The 22263-nt window shown below is 35.2% G+C and overlaps 1 long non-coding RNA gene across 7 annotated transcripts; it reads left to right on the top strand.

Annotated features, from left to right (window-relative positions):
• On the top strand, positions 11658-19740 carry LOC109728011. 7 transcript variants are annotated; one of them, XR_002220887.1, is made up of 5 exons: positions 11658-12197; positions 12513-12625; positions 12715-12799; positions 14499-19145; positions 19266-19740. It is a non-coding gene; the product is annotated as an uncharacterized LOC109728011 (long non-coding RNA). The 7 variants fall into 7 exon arrangements; XR_002220889.1 differs by adding an exon at positions 12293-12393 and having other exon boundaries at positions 11691-12197; positions 12715-19145; XR_002220885.1 differs by having other exon boundaries at positions 11659-12197; positions 12513-12799.

Here is a 22263-nt window from a genome sequence, read left to right on the forward strand (position 1 = left end):
AGAATTAGTAATTTGTTAATACTTTAGTATTTGATTACATCATTTATATTTGGTATTCTATAGGTTTTTTGCATAGCCCTGTATTCTGAAGTCTATTTGCTATGAATCAAGTAGAAGAGTAAGTAGTTTATATGAACTATAGTGCATTTTGAAATGGATACTTTAATTTTAATAATTTTGGTTTGACCATATTATCTTATATTATGTTTAATCATTTCAATATAGGAGGATGGGAATTGATAAAAGCTGGATGAGTCTTAGGAACCGAGCATGTAATGAGTATGAAAAGGGCATAGACATATTCTTAGATTTGCATTTAAAAGATTGAAAAATGTGAAAAGAATTCGTTATCCATGCGCTAAATGTTATAATGTCAGACTCAAAAGCCAAACAAAAGTGAAGTACGATTTATTTCGTAATGGGATTATTCAAAGTTATACTAAATGGCATCATCATGGTGAATTGTCAGATAAATCAAGTAGTGAAAGTGATGCAGAAGTTGTCAATATTCCTATAGACCAAGGCTGTAGAAATATGGAGACAATGCTTGAGGACTTATTTGGGCATGTAGCGAACTCCTCAAATACTAACACAAGTGATGGAGAGTGTACTAATACTTGGTGTTCTGATAATACTTGGTGTTCTGATAAGGCTCAAAATGCTATGGTATAGCAACATTCTTTTGTAGCACAACTCTACTATATTTTCTATATATACATGTATTAGACTTGTGAAATCTTAAAAAGAAATTCAGTTTTAATTATATATTTCGTTTTATATGCTTAGACTTGTGAAGACGAACATTTTTCTTCTAAATACAAATATGTTTCATATTACTTTTGTATCTCATTGAATGCAGAAACAATTTGAGCATGTAAGAAAATCACAAGAAGAGTTAGGTGATCCTAAATTATCAACGGAAGAACATTTAACAAAGGCTTTTGGTGCACGCTCGTGATATCTTCGTGGTTTAGGATGTGGACCTAAGTCATTAAGTAGTAAAAATTTGGAAGCTAAAACATCAGAAGAGGCTATTGAGAGACAGAAGAATTGAAGAATGAGCTAAAGCAATCAAGAGAGGAGAATGAAGAGTGAGAAGCACGCCTACAAAGGGAGAAAGATGAGAGAGAGGAGAGGTTTAAAAAAGAAATTGAAGAGATTGAAGCACACATTAAGGCACAGTTTAAAGCTGAATTTAATGAACAATTAAAGATAATTGTTCAATTATATAGAGCGCCGACCATATCATCCTCTCCTTCCACTCAAAATCATTAGTAGAATTTCTTAGTTGAAGGTAACTATGTATTCTATCTCATGTTATTTTTTACTTTTTATATTTTTGTTCTTTAAAGTAAAACTCCAGGTGTGTTGACAATTATCTTTTGATATGCTTAAATTTAGTTCTGCAGCTAAAATTTGCCAAGTTTTTTGAATTACTTTACTGATTTTACTTTTACTTTGCAATTAGTATCAACCATTTCTAGATATAATGGCATACTCTGCTCGATATTATCCCAGGAGCTTCCTCACGTTCAACTTGTTGGTAGACATTTTTGGATGATAAATTATAGGCATGCAATTTGCATCTTTTTCAAGTGGGCTATCAGACCTCTTTGGTGCATTTGAAATTCTTTATTATGACTTTCTTATGTGGTAATTCCAAAGTGTCACGTGACTCTTAGTTTGAAGACAAAAAGTGTAATTTATCCTGGTTAAAAATTAAATGTAACTAGCAAGTTGGTAAGTGATTTGAATGGAACGAAACAATGTTTTCTTTAGAAAAGCGAACTCTTATCCTTCTCAAGTTGTTAGCAACGTCAGGACATTAGTGAGATAGTGGGAGGACACCTAGCTACCTCAGTCGTATAGCTTAGTTTATTTTTCTAATGAATAAAGTAGTTAACGGACTACACAGCTATTAAAAAAAATTAAATGTAATAACTGCGGTCATTATTTTTATCCACAAGTGACTTTCGAAATCAAAAAGATACATCTAAATAGCTAGTGCACATTCTCTATTATCATTTTCTAACTATTCGGCTTATGCTGATTGTTTAAATTGATGGAACGTATATCGTAGAGAATAGCAATACCAAAAATTAAAGTCCAAGTAATAAATATAGCATTTTAAAATTTAATAGCATATGATGGACGAGGAGTACTGTGTTCAATTATATTTTTAGAATGGATACTATATTTGAGTGTGGTCAATTGTATATTTAGAATGGATGTTACATTTGGTTTTCAAAGTCCTAAAAATAGTCATTATGCTCCATGCTGCGATTGGAGGATAACTCAAAGCTTGGACAAAAAATACAAAATCACTACAACAAAAACGATCTATAGCGACACTTTTAAATATCGATACAGATAAAAAAAAGTGCTACTGATCAAATTACCGACACTTTTAAAAAGTGTTGCTATATGTGGGGTCGTTAGGTATATAATGACAGTTAAAGAGTGTCGCTATAACCTAAAAAGAGTGCTGCTAATTTACCAATACTTATTTAAGCATTTAGCAACCGCCGAAACTCTATTTTGTTGGCTGCGGTGGTGGAGGAGGGTGAGAGGGAAGGGCTCTTCGTCTAGAATTTCAATAGATTGAGTAAGGGGAGAAGGGGAGATGATAATCGATTTTTTTTTTTTTTTTGTTTGTAATCGGGCTGAATGAGCTCTGTGGGGTGGGTTGAATAGAGTAATCTTTTATTTTTGGTTGGATTAATCTTTATATTTAGGCATTAGTAGATTTTTTTTTTAAGTTTTGGTGTAAATGGAATACTTACAAAAAAAGTGTCCCAAACATGTTATAGTGACTTAACCAAAAAAATCAAATGAAATAGTTGATTGAACACTGGAATTAGTATCGAGAAATAGCAAGGAAAGAACATGCGTACATGATATACATGTACTCAAGATTTGTACTACGTACGCATTTATTTGCATGCGCCATGCATGGAGACCTTTTTAACGTTTACACACCAAAGGCATACTCTCTCTGTCTCTCTCTCAATATATAGGGAACAAAGAAACAACAACAAGTTTAATCTATTTTGTTGTCAAGTCAATTAATTTGTTCAGNAAAGGAATCTCAAAGAGCAGAAGAATTAGTATTACACAAATAAGATCAGCAACATCAGCAGATCTAGAAACATCATCACCATTTCTTGTACTTCTTCCTTTCCTCCTCCTATCACAGCAGTGGCCGCTGTCTTAGTTTGCGATGCTACAAACCACACATGATCATGATGATTGCTCGCATTGAGAGAAGAAACCCGCAAAGCGCCTTGCGATCCCTCTTCATCTCCACCTCCTCCTCCCTTGGAGCCTCTCGAGTTGCAGTTCCTCTCCATTATCTGTGACAAATTAATTTCCTAAAATACATGTCACATGTTTCCTCAATTTAATTTCAAGAAGAAGAAAAATAAAATAAAGAAGATACAAATCTATGAGAAATAAATCAATTAATCAATCACCTTCGCTTCCATTTTTTTTCACTATCCCCTTGTCTGTAAAAATAAATAATAAGTAAGAAAAAAAATTTATACATCAATTATCAAACATTACAAGGTAGAATTTCCAAGAGATTAGAAAGAAACATATATGCATGAGATTATGTACGAGGGTTTGTTGCTATTTTCACCATTGGAAGGCCGAACCGCAGGCGGAGTCGTCTTGATCCGAAGAGTCGTCTTGATCCGATGTCGGGGCTCGGGGCTAGCTGTTATCGCACCCCGTACCTTCGTATCGCATCCGGTGCTGTTGCGGCAGCTTTGGGGCTTTTCTCCTGGAGTTGATCTTGGTATCGCTCGTCGGAGCGCTAGTCCTAGCTCATCGGCCGAGAGCTCGTCGCCGTGTTGGTCTGCGTGGCCATATATCTAAAGATCAACTCCAGGAGAAGTGTCCCGTGGCCACCACAACAGCAACGGGTGCGATACATAAGGAAGTGGGGAACGAGACGCAGCATCGGCGGCCACCTCCTCCTCCTCCTCCCTCCGTTGAGAGCAAGAACCCCTCACACATTTATGCGTCTTCTTTTTTCTTGGTGATAATTAATCAACACTGTTGGTGTAATTTGGTGTGTGTATTCTTACATAGTCGGGTTTCGAGAGATTCAGAAGATGCCATGCTGCTGAAGAGCAGAAGAAGAAAACTTGCATGAACGAGAAATTCAGAAGATGCGTAGTCGGGTTAATTTCTTGAATTCAACATAGGTTTTGATATCACGTTATACCTTTTCATTACGATCTTTAAGCTTTGAGGTTAATTAATTGTTTCATGCATGGCTTCTCTTATAAAGATCTTGATCTCTCCCGAAAAGAAAACATGCATGAACGAGGAGCTCCTCATTATTCCTTATTCGCTTCTCTCTCTCTCTCTCTCTCTCTCTCTCTCTCTCTCTCTCTCTCGCGCGCGCGCGCGCCCCTTTTCTTTGGGTAGAAATTGTATCAAAGAACTCCAAAGGTTTCAAAGCAATTAAGTATTTAGTAGCAATTCAATTAATCAATTCAAGTATTGTACTAGATCATATACACTAAGTTGTTCTTTTATTGCTCTTTTTGTTCTTCTAAAGCTTGAGGATCCGTTCAATTCTCTTTCTCTCTCTTGATTAAGAAGAGACTGCTACCCAACGAGCGAGAGGTGGAGGATATATGCTGTCCATGTCAAGCACTCCGGCTCACGACGGCTCTTCGGATCATGAAGAGGGCTCCCGACGGCCACCGCCTGCGGCTCCGCTTTCCAACGGCGACAACCACGACAACAACGAACCCTCGTACGTAATCCTAAGCATACATGTTTCTTTCTAATCTCTTGGTAGTGCTAGCTAGTAATGTTTGATAATATATATAACTTTTTTCTTATTTTTGTATTTTTTTAGACAAGAGGATAGTAAAGAAATGGGAGCGAAGGTGATTGATTGATCGATTAATTTCTCATAGATTTGTATATTCTTTCTTTTATGTTTCTTTTTCTTGAAATTAAATTAAGGAAATGTGAGATCTGTATTTTAGGAGAATATGTTGAAGAGAATGGAGAGCGACTGCAATTCGGGAGGCTCAGATCGACAGAGGAGGTGGAGATAAAGAGGGATCACAAGGCGCTTTGCGTGGACGGGTTTTGTCTCCCAATTCGAGCAATCATCAGTACCAAGTGCGGTTTGTAACATCGTAAATGTTGACAGCATTTGCCACCGCGAAAGAATAAGTAGAAAGAAAGGAAGAAGCATACGAAATGGTGATAATGTTTCTGTTGATGTTGCTGATGGTATTGAGGTAGTACTAATTCTGCTGCTCTTTGAGATTTTCTTTTCTTTTTTATTCTCTTCTTTTCTTTTTTTTTTGAGAGAGAGAGAGAGAGAGAGAGAGAGAGAGAGAGAGAGAATGGCCTTGGTGTGTGAACGTGAAAATGGTCACCGTGCATGGCGCATGCAAATAAATGCGTACGTAGTGTAAGTCTAGAGTGCATATCGTACACGCATGCATGTTCTTTCCTTGCTACGTATCCATATTACAGTGTTCAATCAACTGTTTCATTTGATTTTTTTTGGTTAACTTTTCTTTTTCCGGCCAAGCTTTTGTCAAAGTGAAGACATGTTAAAATAATTAAATTAAACCTGAACAATTCTTATAATAAACACATATTTCATTGGTAATAAAAAAAATATTTATTATAGCAGTTGTGAAAGTGAGAGAGGTTTTAGTCATATTTTTTTTTTAAATACAAGCTAGTAATATAGATATATAGTTTTGATAATTTTACTAAATTTGAAAGGTATTTTTTATGTTAATAATTTTGAGAGGATATTTATGTAATTAGGGGTAGCTGAAAGGGTCCCTAATTATCCACCCCTAATAATCTATAAACTCTTATAAAAATCCATGCCTTTTTGTATACGTGGCGATATTAGCTTAATTTTAGAATTTTGTGGGACCTACCTATCATACTAAATTACCTCCCTAGATATCGCTGGCTTTTCTAGATGCCTCTCCAAATTCTGATACGTCCTCCCTACACAGAAAATTGGACCAAGTTCATTATACTAAATGTACCTCCCTAGATGTCGCTCGCCTCCCTAGACGCCTCTCCAACTTCTGATGCGTCCTCCCTAAACAGAAAATTGGTCCAAGTTCATTGTCGGTTATTTTTTCCATCGCACCTTTTTTTGTTAGCAACACTTCGTTCCTGCCTATTAATCCCCCTTTGGTTGCAAAAAAGGTTCGGATTCATTCTTTATGCTCTCTTTGACTCCTCGAATATTTATATTTGTTGAATCCGAAAGGTCATTTTACGATGAATGCGATTTTTTTTTACCCTCCCTAGATACCGTCCGCCTCCCTAGATGCCTATCCAACTCCTGATGCATCCTCCCTAGACAGAAAATTGGGCCAAGTTTATTGTTGGTCCTTTTTCCCGCCGCGCCATTTTTGTTAGCAACGCTTCGTCCTGCCGATTAATCCTACTTCGGTTGCAAAAATAGTTCAGATTCATTCTCTATGCTCTCTTCGACTCCTCATATGTATTTGTTGAATCCGAAGGGTCCTTTGACGTTGAATGCAATTTTTTTTTGCCTATATAATATGCCTCTATGAAATTTTTATTTTCGGCAAAAAATTTCTATTTCTCTGCCAGTGCTATTTTCTTTTCTAATTTGGTATCCACCTTTCATTTTTTGTTTGAATTTGAATTTGAATATGACTACTTATTTCTTAAAAAAAAATTGAATAATTTTACTGTCTCAGAAAATTGACTATCTGTGTACAGTTGATCCTTGCTTGATTGTCTCAAATTTTCTTAGTTCTCTGATTTAATTTTTATGTATATATAATTTATTTTTGCCTTCCAATTTGTTGTTGTGAATAATTTAGATTTTTTTTTTTTTCCGATTTGATCGTAATGCTATTATATATAATATAATCTAATTTGGTTGCCAATTTAGAAATATTTTTACAATAATTATTTTATTTTTTTTGTGCTAATCATAATGTTTTTATATATGATTTTTTTTGCAAAAAAATTTATATATNATATACACATATATATATATATATATATATATATATATATATATATATATATATATATATATATATGTATATATAGAGTTGAGCTAGAATACTTCTAAAAGTATCAAGAGGGTGGTGCTTGTGAGTTTTTAACCCTTGGATAGAGAAATGTAGGGTTGGGATGATGGTGGTAGGTGGTGGTAGGTGGAATAGTGTTTGATCCAAGGGCTATTAGTAATCAAGGAGTAGATCTAAGGGCTAAAAACCTAATGGCACCAAAGGGGTGATACTTGTAAAAGTATTCTAGCTCAATTATATATATATATATATATATATATGATGGCAATTGCGAAATAATTGCAACCAATGTATGCACTAACTAATTTTCATTATTTTTTTCATTTGTTTGTTGAATATTTTATTTTTTCAATTATTGTGATGGTATTATTTTACTATTTCTGTTTAAAATTATTTTTTTGACTATAAGTTCCGCAACTTATATATTTTAATCAATTTTGTAAATTGTCGCTTTACTTAATTTGTTGTTGCTATTATTTCTTTTACCGCATATCTGGGTTTCAAAAGGATATTGTGTTTTTGTTTTGCTACTATTAATTTTTGTACTATTATAGTCGTATATTTTTGGGACGGTCGGTTAGTAACATTTTTTAAAACTTTTCCTATTAGTCTTATTTTATTATTTCTTTCATTCTTTACTGATTATTGAATTTTCTTTGAGCAACTTTTGCAGATTTTTTTCAACTCCTACAATTCTAAATTTCATTGTATCTATAGTTGCTCATACTACTGTTGTTTCAGCTATTTCTATTTTTATTTGTTTATCATTTAAAAATTTTTAATTTTTCTTATATATGTATTTACTATTTTGTCTTTTTTTAACTTCTTTTACAAGATCTCAAATATTTCTTCAAATTATCTATACATCAAATTTTTTTCTTTTATAGTTTTATTTTTCTTTTTCTTTGTTTGTTCTTTATGTTTGAAGTATGATAGTAACGAAAATAGTCGAATATTATAATTTAAAGAAAAGGAAGAAAAAATTTTAGTACAAAAACTAAAATTAAATATCGAATATTATCTATCCGCCGCAACGGGCGGGTCACTACACTAGTTTAATGATTACTTCAAACATCGCGAGCAATAATTACGTGGGATCACAAATTAATCATACTCTAATTCAAACTTTTGCACCCAAATACGGTCGACTAGAAATTAATGTATCGGATCATTAGAGATAGGGCTGGTAAATGAGCGAGCTGACTAGCGTTCGGCTCGATATTCAGCTCGCTCGAGCACGGCTCGAAATTAAATGAGCTGAGCTCTGACAAAAAAAAAAAAAAAAAACGCTCGAAATTCATTTCAAAACCGAGTTTAAGTATTAATTACTCGGCTCGCTCGAATTAGGCTCAAAAGCTTGAATATATCTATAATATATATATTATTAAAAATATATAAATATAAATATATAAATATATATAAATATATATATATATATATATATATATATATATAGAGCAGGACTGCTGTGCTCTCAGGAGCATGGAGGCCTCCGTGCTCCTGAGCCGTTTCGATGATGAGTTTCCAAGATCGGAGCGATCGGCTCCGTTAAACTTGATCTAGCATATTTGAAGTTTCTAGAAAATATTTTTTGCGATTTTTCGATATCATTTACCTAGCAATCAAAATAATTCAAAATCAATAATTTTTAACGGCTGAAAATAAAAATTCTATAAAAAGTGGTGATATAGCACTAAAATTTTCGATCAGAAATATTGATCTTGTTGTAGATAGTATAAAGAATTTTGTATCAAAATTTCATCTGATTTGAATACTTCTACACCGTTAAACTTGAAAACAGCAGATATCAACCATTAAAAATTATGGATTTTGAATCCTTTCGATCACTAGGTAAATGATATAAAAAAATCGCAAAAATTATTTTCAAGAAACTTCAAATGCGCTAGATCAAGTCTAACGGAGCCGATCATCGATTTGAAATTTTCATCATCGAAAACGGTTCCGTGCTCCTTAGAGCACAGCAACCCTGCTATATATATATATATATATATGTATTATTAAAATATATATAACTAATCTTTTAAAAGGAAAACCGTTCTCTTTGGTCATGTCAAAGTCTAACCTTCTTTTACTCGCCTTACTGGAAACCTGTCTATTTTTCGTACCTTCGTATCTATAATCTAAACACTTCTCACCTCTGTGCCTTCTATATCTTTTAATTATATGTAGGCTGAGTGAGTAACCTAAATTTAGTTAAAATTAGGCTAATATTGCTGGGCCATAAAAACAAACCCAATATGCCAACAAATTAAAGGGCAAAATCTCACTAAATTTACACACTCTCCCTCTCTTTCTTTTACAAGCCCTTAATCCCTAATCTCTTTCTCTCTCTTTCTCTTTTTCTCTATCTCTCACCCCAAGCGGCCAAACCTAAAGCCCCTAAGTTACCAAGTAACAGCACGTGTCTGTCGCTGCCTATCTTGCGATTAGTTGCGTGCTTGCGAAAATAAACAGAATAATTTTAAGGTAAAAAATTATTTTTTTGACAGTAGCATGAACCTAGCTAAAAATATGAATCAAATAGGATTCGAATTTGGGACCTCGAATATAAACCATGGAAAGAATGCGCTCTGTTAATTCCTTGTTCTCGAATAAGCTCTAGGGATAGTCGGTAGGTAAAAAGTTATTGTTTATAAAAAATTTTGAATTAATTATATATAATTAGATTGTTTAATCTAATATTTGTCTATATAGTTTATTCATTTTTTGACCGCATAGATGAAAAAAATAACATGGAGGTCGAAGGCGGAAGAGAAGATATGCGAGCCTGAAAAGATTAAATATTCAACTCATAAGCTATTTTTCTTCTGATTATAATATCGTATTTCATATAATTATTTTGTATTTTGAACTATTAGATATATTTTTATATCAAATTGTAAATAAAGTTTTATACAAATTAAACTATTGATCGTACGATGTTGAGAATTTTAAACGGCTCAAGCTCGCTCGACTCGAAATTAGGCTCGCTCGAGCTCGACTCAAATTAATTTCAAGCCGAGCTTGAGCCCAAATTTAAGCTCAACATTAATTTCAATCCGAATTTGAGCTTAGATAAGCTCGCTCGAACTCGGCTCATTTCCACCCCAAATTAGAGATAATAATTAGTTTTAAAAGTTCTGGGCTATTAAAAAAATATAACTAATTTGCTTAAAATATACAGACACAGCGTTTATGAGTTTCAATTGTGACTCCGTTTCAAGTATCTACTGAATATTGATTAGGGCGATTAAACCAGCTTAATTGACACCACTTCGAATATGACTTGACCCAATCCGACCTCCCACCATTTTGAATGTGACTCGCCCAATTTGACCTCTCACCACAAGCCACGATAATGGCCTCTTTAAGCCAACAAATGGTCATGCAATGATAATTGGGCTTATGGTTTGCATTTTATGCTCTGTTCAAAAAAGGAGAAATATATTTAGTTTGCGTATAGAGCTACTTACATCATTTTGTTGTTGTTTTTCTTTTTTTTTCTCTGTATTTTTTTATGAAACATTAAGAATTGCTTTTTATTCAAATTTAAAAAAGGTTGGAAATTAGCTAAGTTGCGTAGTCTTTTTCTTTTTTAGAGAAAATTAGCAATTTGTCCATTTTGTTCATTTCTTGAAATTTAATTCGATCAGTTAGATATGTGAAACAACTATATTTAAATTTGAGATATCGGATACCGGCCATCAATAGTCTTTAGCTAACTCCGCTATGTGCCAGTGGCCTGAATTACATAGTTTTATGGCTCGATCTATGGTGATTCTTATAACTATAATATAACTAATTAATTGTTTGTTTTTATCAAAACTCTAAGATAAAATCAAAAAGTGCTTTAGAACCTTATCTAATTGTCCTGTTATTCTATACCAAAGAATTAGATTTGGGATTGAAAATGTTGGGAATCCGGTACTCGCCCCGATCCCGGATTTTGAGAATCTGCTAACCGCTTCAATATCGACGACTGTGGATTCGGTCTTGATTGTTGGGATTCTGCAAACGGAAGTGTCAAATCGGATTTTTATAATAAATCCGTCTCCTCAGCAGAAGCTAATTATAAAAGAGAGAAAAAACCAACAGAAAATATGTGGGTAAAATAAGATTCATTAAATAAGAAAAAATTACACCTGACTACTCTTCTGGAACAGAGTGGCTGCAACCCGAGCCCTTTTTCTGAATCTCTTCTATCATTCTCTCGTCTTTTGTAAAGCTAAAAGACAACTCTCCTTCTCTCTCACATGCACCCGTGCTGTAATATACTGAAATGCAAACTGGTTGCGATGCTAACTTTGGTCTCGGGGATCAAAGTGAAGCTGGCACTGGTTGTGCATCATTCCCGAGCATTTTTGGAGGCGTGGGAATGATTACTGGAAGTATTTGAATGTTTCGGCGAAAATTGGGCGCGAAACGAATTCGAAAGAAAATCTACGGATTACAAGGCTGATTTTGATCGGATGGATCAAGTTGAGGCATGACTATTAATTGTGGTATTCTCGAGCTATTTTAGAAGCATGGGGATAGTTGAGGTTATGTTTCGGAAGTGTGTAGAGGTACTCGGAGCGAAGTGGAAGCAAGAAAATGGCCTCGGAGCATTATTGCTGCCAAAGTGCAGATTATGCACTGAGTACCGTTACCAATACAGGGGGGTACCGGTACGCAGTCTCGTGGACTGTATTGTAAAGCTGAATTACAGCTTGTGTTAGGGGGTTAAGTGCAATTGCTTCGGTCTTATCTTTAAACCCCAGCCTATGTATGTGGTTCTCATGCAGGAAACACTCTCTCCTCTCATTTTTCTTATCTCTTTCTTCTCTCTCTCTCTAATGGAACCGTAGGAAGTAGAGGGTGATGGAGAAGTGATGGATTGGTGTTTGAGCTGAGAAAAAACTTCAGCAGTAGGGAGAAAGCTTGGTGGAGAGTGAATCCTGGGGTGAGATAGTTATATCTCTATGATAGGAAGTATGTTATTTATGTTATAAGAGCTTAAGCTTTAGGTTCTTGGCTGTTTAAAGTGGTAGCTGCCCTAGAAACCTAAAGAAAAAGCTATGTGGGTGATGGATATTTGTTGGCAATTGGGAAATAACTTATTGGAGCTTCAAACCTGAGGTATGGTTGTTACTCTTTGTTAAAGTTGTGGTGTTTACCCTGCAAAGAGGTTGAGCAATGGGATTCTTGAATTCTAAAACTTGCTCTTGCCATAGAACCTAGAGAAAAGCTGTGTGTGATGTATTATATGTGAGTACTTGGCTGTGAGGGAGTTTAAAAACTAAGTAACCGGTTGAAACTCGAGAACTTGAGAAAGGTTAGTATGTTATTTAACAGGGATTGAGGTAAGTTCTCTGAGTTATTTGGGTGGAAGCTGAAATTACTATACATGTTGAAATTAATATTTTAATGAAGTTCTTTGCAAACTCACAACAGGTTCGCAGCAGGGAATTTGACTCCTTTGGGCTGAAATTTGTAGTCATCGAAGGTTAGAGGTGGTGTGCTATAACCTGAAGTGAAGTGGAGATTTGATTTTGATTCAATCCTAGGTGAGATTTATACCTAAACCAAGTGATTATGGGAGTTTTGATGTAAAGGGTTGAACTACGCTCCTAGTTGATTTTAGAATGTTTACTAGAGTACCTGGAGGCTTCAGATTACCTTCAGCTGCGGGATCAATGAAAATCATCGACTGATTGGTGGATTCGACCTTTCTGAAATGGGTGAATTCCCTCTATGTCTTCTTTAGCATTATGGAATTGAAATTGTTGCATATTCACGTGAATACATGTTTATTTGAATGAATTTGGGCATGCATCAAGATGCATAAATTTGCATAAAAGGAAACCTCTATGCAGTAGGGGAGAATTATGAAATGGCTTCGTATACCTAGATCATTTGCTTGTTGAACCTGCATTACCTGATATTAGTATACTTTTGTAGGCAAGTTAAGTAGGACATCATTTACGAATGAATGGATATAAAGTTGTGAATACGACACTTAGTTTAGATGTATAACCAAGTGAATGAGATATTATATGTTTTACTTTTGAGTTAAATCATACAATTTCATGTTATAGACAAGATACTAGAACTCTTGGTATATCATGTATAGGGAGGGTACTTATACATTTATATGGAAATCAGATAAAGAGTATCATAGATGATGTTTTGCATACTTATGTTGACAAGTTGGTTATTGTTTTTATCGAATAGAATTAGTGTGAACCTTGTATTTTGTACATGTTCTAGTTAAGTAACTAGAATTGGGTTATATAACACAACATGAATATTATGCTATTAAATATATCATCTAGTAAATGACTAGAATTGGACATGATGACACACTTGTACAGGCAAGTAAAAGTACTTGCATAATACTTGTTTACTAGGTAGTGGAGGTTTGTATAGAACTATAGAATATATGTTATGAGTCGCATGAACACTACAATGAGTCATTGAGTATGACCTTAGTAAGTCACTTTTCTTATGTATATAGGGAGTAGTGAGAGAACCATATGTGAATATACGGGTATAACCACTAGAATCATCAATATGATGTAAAGCACATACTTATATGAGTCATACAATCTGTTGGTAGAAACATATTATCAAGTAGTTGATAGTGGATTATAACTTAGCGTTACTTATCGACCTGGTGTCGAATTGAGATTCCATGTTAGAGACATGATGAACTTGTAAACCTTATGCTATGAATTACGCTTGCTTGCCAATGTGCTCATTCGCACACGCTTGTGAGGGTCGCGCCCCACAAGCCGGCACTCCGGAGTTAGCCTACGCGACGGATTGCTCGCTTATGTACGAGAGACTGAGCGCCGAAGTGGATTGCCGTGGGTAGTGTTGACTTCCACGGGGCTATTAGGCACGGCACGAGCTGAGACCTTACCACGTGTAAGTCTTCCGTTAATTGGGTTAACGTAAGTGACTTTAATCTTAAATGGACATAGTAGTGAGGATACTTTATGTCATTAGTTGAGTAAACCTAGTAATGACATACTAGGAGGTTGATATCCTTGTTAGTCAGTAGTATAGTTACAGTACCAGTAGTACATTTACACTCTTGTTAATGTAGGGAAATGCTACATGATGACATTAATTAAACTATAAGAATAGTATTCTGCATGAATCATGCCATATAGATGATTAAGCTGAGAATTAGCATGACATATAAAGCATGTGTATGATGAATTGGCATATAAGACATGTTAGTAAATATATCTTGTTGAGGCATATTTATAGTTAACTCGCTTTATTTATTTGTTGTATTTACATTCCTTGTTTGCTGCTACTTACTCATGCCTTAGTTGACCCAATGGTGTACTTCGCCACTCTCGGCGGCTTACCCACTGAGAACTATTGTTTAATAGTTCTCACACCCTTCTGTTGGTCGTTTTTGTGCAGAGCCTTCCACTGCGAGAAAGGCTAGGGTTCCTGGCAAGAGGTCAGCGGCTAGTTAGAACCTTCTTGATGTTAAATAGATGAAATCATACTAGTTTTTCTAGTTGAGTTCAGTGTTGCATAGTGGGATTATATAGAATGTACTTTGTACTTTGCTTCTAAGCTATATTAAGGTTTTGTAATTGTATAATCTTATAAACTTCTAAGTTTTTGCTCTGATTATCTGGTTAGAATATTATGCTCTTACTATATTGTTTGTAGACGCCTGGTGTACACTTGAGGTTCGGGTGTACATGGCGGGTCTGTGCACGTTACTGTGAGCTTCCGCTGAAGTCTAGGGCATGACACGTGCACTAGGTGTATGCAACCGGCCAACTCTCTCTCTGGTACAACCCACCAGAGAGCTTCAACTTTTTGGTTGTACTCACTCTCCAAAAGCACCCCACGTAATACTAATATAATGCTTACAAAAAACGTACCCAAATCCTAATATATTTAAGATTCCTACTCTAATTATATTTAAATCTATATTTAGTTTATCTCCAATAGATTTAAATATTTATCCTAATAGTTAGATTCATAGTCTAATTAATATTTAAATCTTAATTTATCTCCAATAGATTTATTAATTCTAATCCAACTAGAATTAATCTACAAATCTAATCAACTCCTAACATTCTCCACCTTGGTTGGATTTATAGTCTTCAACCCATGCGTCGAGCTCACCATGCAAGCTCCATCTTTAGCTTGTCTCCTCCGCTCGATGTCGCTGTATCCGCCGCTCCGTCTCGAGTGATTGCACCTCCGTGAACTTTTGGAACCCAAACCGCATTCGCATCCGTTCTGACTATGCTTCCATTCAGAACGTATAAGTTCCCGCGCTTGTTCGCCTCGCACACAACCCGATCTCGCTTTTGAACTCTCATAGCTCCACCTGAAGCTGAAAATTCGTAGCCCGTCGAGTCCAACGCGCTTAACGAGATCAAACTGTGCTTCAATCTAGGAATGTGCCACACACTTGTCAGCGTCCTCACGACCCCATCGTGCATTCGGATCTTCACAGTGCCGACTCCCAAAACTTTGGACGTCGTTCCGTTTCCCATCAGAGCTTTTCCTCTCTTAATCACTTTATAGGTGGCAAAATACTTTTTCTTCGGGCAGACATGAAAGGAACGCGCCGAATCGAGCACTTGTACATCATTCGAAATTTTCACACCTCTGGTCGCCACATACAGCACATCAAAATCGATCATGTTCGATTCTGCCGCCTGCGCTGTTGCTGATACTGTCTCGTCTTGGTTCATGAATGTTTTCTCATTCTGTCGCTTTAACTCCTTCGGATCATCACGAAATTTTCGACAATTTTGCTTGATATGCCCTTTCCGATGACAGTAGAAGCACTCCATCTCGGATAGCGGCTTCTTCTGTCGATCTCCGATCGCTGATATTCTCGCCTCCTTTTTCGCTCTTGCCACCAAAGTAGTATCCCGGCTCTGCATGCCGGACTCGTAAGTCATCTTCTGCATCTCGTTTGAGAGAAGCGCCGCCGTGACCGCCTCCACACTTATGGTCTCCTTGCCATAAAGAAATGTGGTCACCATATGCATGCTCATACGCTGTCGATAGCGAAGATAATAAAATCAGTGCCTTATCCTCGTCATCTAGATTGACTCCAATACTAGTCAACTGGGCTACCACCTTGTTGAACTCGTTTAGATGATCATGTAGTCTCACCACTTCTTGCATCCACAACGTAAACAATCGCTGCTTCAACTATAACTTGTTCGTTAAGGATTTGGTCATATACAGATCTTCTAATTTCTTTCACAATTTCGCCGACGTCGTCTCGCTGGCTACATTGTAAAGAATCTCATATGCTAATAATAGATAAAGCGTACTCAACGCCTTCCGCTCTGTCTTTATCCATGCCGCATCCGTGACGTCCACAGGTTTCACCTCCTTCCCGTACAACGTTTCATCCAAATCTTGTTGTATGACGATTGCCCGTACTTTAATTTGCCATAATCTGAAATTGTTCTTGCTGTCGAACTTCTCGATTTCGAATTTCGTGGCCATCTCTGTCGATCTCTCCTGTAAATCGGTAACCTTCGACTCTGATACCAATTGTTGGGAATCCGGTACCCACCCCGGTACTGAATTTTGAGAATCTGCAACCCACTCAGATACTGACTACTGTGGATTCGGTACTGATTGTTGGGATTCCGTAACGTAAGCGTCAAATCGAATTTTTACCATAAACCCGTGTCCTCAAGAAAAGCTAATCATAAAAGAGAGAAAAAATCAAAACAGAAGATATGCGGGTAAAATAAAATTCATTAAATAAGAGAAAATTACACCTGACTCCTCTTCTGCAGCAGAGTAGTTACAACCCGAGCCCTCTTTCTGAATCTCTTATGCCCTTCTCCCGTCTTTTATAAACCTAAAAGACAACTCTCTTTCTCTCTCACATACACTCGTGCACTAAAGTGCATGCTACCGGCCAACTTTCTCTCTCTCTATTAACCCACCAAAGAGCTTCAACTTTTTCGCCGTACTCACTCTGCAAAAGCACCCCACATGGTGCTTATATAATGCTTACAATAAAACATACACAAATTTTAGTATATTTAGGATTCCTACTCTAATAAATATTTAAATCTATATTTAAATCTAATTAGATTTATACTCTAATTAATATTTAAATCTTAATTTATCTACAATAAATTTAAATATTAATTCTTATCCAACTAGAATTAATTTATAAATCTAACCAAATCCTAACAGAAAAAGCATCTGGTTGAATGCCCTTGTGACAAATTAGAGGGTACCTTTATTATTTTTATTGTATTATATGAATCTAATTTCATGAATCAGCTTCTAAACAATAGAAAATAGATATTTGCAGATCTTATTTCATTACCACGAAGCAAGATAAGTAAAATTCAAATTTTTGCGACAATACAAAAAATAGTTAGGACATTATCAAGCCCACCCATAGTACACATTGCTCTTACAAAAACTGCAGAATTTTATAAGAAAGTAAAAAAATATATATTATCTGTAGAAAAGTAGAAAAGTGCTTGTTGTATTCTTACAAATAATAGGGTCCCAAAATATTAAAATTTACTAATTATATATATAGGATGTGATGCATAATGCATTATCTTTTTTTTTTGAGAGAGGGATAGGTAGCACGTTATCCGGTTCGTTTATTTCATTAAGAAATAAACTTAGCTGAAAATATGAATAACCTAAGATAGCAGATCATGATAATGCGTAGTGCATTATCATTTTATGGTTTATAAGGAATGAAATTTAACTGCCCTATTTGATAGCAGATCTTTAAAATAAAACAAAATTAGAAATATGGAATAGTAAATTACAGCTTTTCACGAATGGAAAGACTGAAATTTTATTAAAAAAAAAAAAATAAAACTAAGGTTCCTGTTTCAATTTAATCATATAAATTATTCGTAATTGTTATATATATAATACACAAATTTTGAAGAAACAATGGAAGGGTAATTACATATTGTTTAGTTAAAAGGGCCTAGCATCTTGTAACAACATAGCAGGATTCCTGTTATGTTGTGGCAGGCCAGGTTGGTCATAGTCACGTTCGAAATGGCGAGACTATAGATAGGGGCGGCAATCTAACTTGTTGTTCGTGAGCTAACTTGTGATTGGCTCGAAAGGAGCTCGAGATCAAATCGCTTGATTAATAGGCGAGCTGAACATGAGCTAAATTCTTCAGCTCGTTAAAAAAACGAGCAGAGTACGAGCTAAGATCAGCTTACTCATGTTTGGCTCGGTAACATATCGAATACATATATTTTATATTTACATAATTTATATATTTTATATTAATTTTTATATATAAATAAATAATTATATATATAATACAAATTTTTATTACTTGATTTTTAGGCCAAGCTAAATATGGAGCCCACTGAATTATAAAATGACTTATTTATATGTAAATTTTCAATATTAGATAAAAATCTAATAAGAACGATCTCATGAATTTATTTTCTATATATATTCTTTCTAATTACTTTAGTCTGTTGTTCATGAGAGAGCTCGTGTTCGGTGCGTTAATAAACGAGCCGAATACAAGCTGATTTTTTCGATTTGATATATACTATACGTAATGAGCTAGCTCTGATTCGGCTCTTTTATGAAATGAGCAGAACACGAGCTGGGTTCAACTTGCACATGTTTGGCTGGTTGACACCCTTATTTCAATTAGCTTGAGATTTTAAAATTAATAATTAGCATCAACGATCCAACGGTTATAGCATTGCAGAGGCTTAATTAATCTATATAAAATTTGTTCTAATAAGATAATTAGCTAATTAAATAATTAACTTGGCGCTAAAGCTATAAATAAGGAACTCGTGCACGTAAGAAGAATAAGTAGAGAATAGCAAGGGAGAATAGGAATAGCTAGCCAAGGGAGGGAATAGGAATAGGAATAGGAATAGGCTAATTCTCGATCACGGCAACTGCACCCAACCGAGAGCAAGAAATGACGCCGACACCGATATCAGGGCTCTTTGAAGCGCTGGCCCTCCTCGGCGTCGCCACGTTGGTCGGAGTGGCCCAACGAGCTATACCGAGATCATCAACACCACCTCCTCCTAACCCCTCGTACGTAATTGATCCGGCCCCTCCATTTGGGTATATGCATCTTCTTTTTTCTTGGTAATAATTGATTGATTAACATTAATGGTGGTGCAATTTCGTGGGTTTGTATTGTCGGATTTCTAGAAATTCGGAAGATGCCCATGCTGCTTTAGAGCGGAAGAAGAAGATGATCAGGATGATAATGCTGATAGTGGTGTTGGCGATCTGGGCGATGATGATGGTGAAGATCCAATCAGTGGCGAGCCATTCTGTTCTTCTTGAATTTAACATATGTTTTGGTATCATTTTATACATTTTCTTCGCCATATTTAGCCTTTGAGGTTGTTTCATGCATGGCTCCTGTTACAAGGATCTTGATCTCTCTGTCGAAAAGAAAACTTAATTTGGATGAGGGGCACCTTATTGTTCCTTATTTGGTGCTCTCTCTTTCTCTCTCCCTCTCTCTCTAGGTCTCTCTTCTGCCTCTTTTTTGGATAGAAATTGTATCGAAGAACATGTAAAGAGGTTTCATTGCAACTAAGTAGTTAGTATCAATTCAAGTAATGTACTCCTACATACTAAGTTGTTCTTTTGTTATTCTTTTTTGTGTCCTTCTATAGCTTTAGGATCTGTTCTCTCTCTCTCTCTCTCTCTCTCTCTCTCTCTCTCTCTCTCTCTCTCTCTCTCTTGTATTTTTTGGGTAGAAACTGTATCAAAGAACATTCAAAAGTTTCGTGAATTGATGATGGTTGTTACTCTTTTTGTGCTCTTCTGCATGCTTTAGGACCTGAGCCCTCTCTCTCTCTCTCTCTCTCTCTCTCTCTCTCTCTCTCTCTCTCTCTCTCTCTCTGTGTTAATCTGGTGGAAATTGTGGCAAAGAACATATCTAAGATATTTTTTTAATCTATTAGTTTAAATTTTTGGATAACTTGTTTTTAATTAATTTGAGTCGTTGCTAAGTCCTAGTAATTTAAAGAGGTGTTTGGGTTCCGTTTCTTACATCCATTTTTTAATCGCATATATCTCTTATAGCCTCCCTTATATTAACCTCTCTTGTTGAACGATTCATTTAGCTTATCTTCCCCACACAATATGATAAGTTGTTTCTAAGGTATTCAATCATGTTTTTGGATTAAAAAATGGTAATTGAGTACAGCTTTTAAAAAGAAAATCATGTTGTAGTTTGTTCATGTGATCTTCATGAAGAAATTACTTTTCAACATTTGATCGTTCAAAAGGGCAAATTATTCTTTTTGTCCTCAAACTATTAGTAGCATTCAAACTTTTTTACTTGTAGTAATATATATTAAGTCCCACAACTTAATTTAATTGGTTAAATATTAACAAATTATTATTGTATTCAAGCTAGAAATCACAAATTATTATTATGCTATAATTAATATAGCATTTTTGTTAGATATGTCTCGAATTCTAGTACCACAAGGTTTTCTAACCCTATTCTGTTTTGATTATCCCATTAAGTTAAGTTTAGATTATGCCTAATTTTATTGAGATATTCCTAATCTTAGTGGATTTGTATTCCTAGTTGTATTAGGATTTAGCCACCATTATAAATATACCCTTTATACCATTGATTTGGTGCGGAAGATGAGAGAGGAAATATGGGTGTATTTTTTGGGATTAGGGTTTTGTGAGAGAGGCATATTTTGTACACCACTTTGATTCTAATGAAGATTTTCGCTCCGTCTTCGCCCGTGGACGTAGGCCGTTGGCCGAACCACGTAAATATTGTGTGCTTTATTTTTCTTCTCTCTTTCTCGGATCTCTTTTGGTATTTTCGCATCCGATGAATTAGATCTTCTCAGTTTTAGTTCTAACAATTTTAATTATAATTGCATGATCAATCACAATACTTATATTATTTCTACAATAATAATTTATCAATATTTAGCCAACTAAATTTGTGAGACTTGAATGCAATAATTCAAAAAAATTCAAGCTAGAAATCACAAATTAAACTTTGAGGGCTAAAGTATCACGCTACTTAATATTTTGAGGATGAAAGGTGTAATTTATTCTAGTTAAAAATTAAATGTAATTAGCAGTAAGTTGGTGGGTGATTTAAACGGAACGAAACAAGTTTCTTACTTTTTCTTTGATTTTCTTCTTATTTCGTGCCGATCTTTTCTTTTTTGGCCTTGTACAGTTGCACATTGTTTACACAGATACCTCTCACATAGCTTAGTTCATTTTTCTAATAAATAAAGTAGTTAACATGCTACATTTCTCTAAAAAAAATAATAAATGTTATAACTGTGGTCAAAATGAAGAAGATACATCTAAAGCACTTCCTTTATTATTGTTTTTTAATTATTTGGCTTATGTTAATTGCTGTAAATTGATAGAATATAAATCTAGGTGAATAGTTAATTATACCAAAAATTAAAGTTTGAGATAAATATAACATTTTAAATTTTAAATAATTATCAGTAAATTGCCGAACGTTTAGATTTCTTTGATGTCGAAAACTTTATCATCGATAACTGCAGTTAAAATGACAGCATGTGTAGAAAAATGACTAGCTAAATAGAAATTTATTTTAAAGATCGATGAATAACATTGTTTAATTAATACAATAAACAATCATAATAAAGATTGCATTAATATACAATATTTTCTTGCAACCTTTAATTGTAAATTAAAATATGTTAAAATAATAATTAAGATTTTAAATGAAGGCTATTAATTTATCTTGCCACGTATCACATTGCAGTGAAACTCGGAAGCTTGCTTCCAAAACTATATATGTAGTGTTTCAGAGTTTTGGATAGAATTGGCTTCAGTGTTAGTGACTGGTCGACACATCTGGAGAATGTCGGACTGAGTCGGAGTCGTTTCTGCGCGAAATGGATGCAGAAATGGACTCGACGCACTCAAATAAGCAAAACTAAAGTTTTGCCAGATTCGGGGGCACAGAACAGGTCTTGGGAGAAGTTGAGTGCAGATTTGATCAGAACTGGAAGCCAATTCGGGTCCATGTTTCGGGCGCCTGAAAGTGGGTTCGAAAAATTCACCTCGTGAGTATCATTTGCGCTGACACGTGGCTGGTGGTAGATGAGGTCCGCCGGAGCAGGATATGGGCGCAGTGCACCGCGGGCGGAGGATCCGAAGTGGAACAATT

This window comes from Ananas comosus, linkage group 23 (genome assembly GCF_001540865.1).
Source record: "Ananas comosus cultivar F153 linkage group 23, ASM154086v1, whole genome shotgun sequence".
NCBI lineage: Eukaryota > Viridiplantae > Streptophyta > Magnoliopsida > Poales > Bromeliaceae > Ananas > Ananas comosus.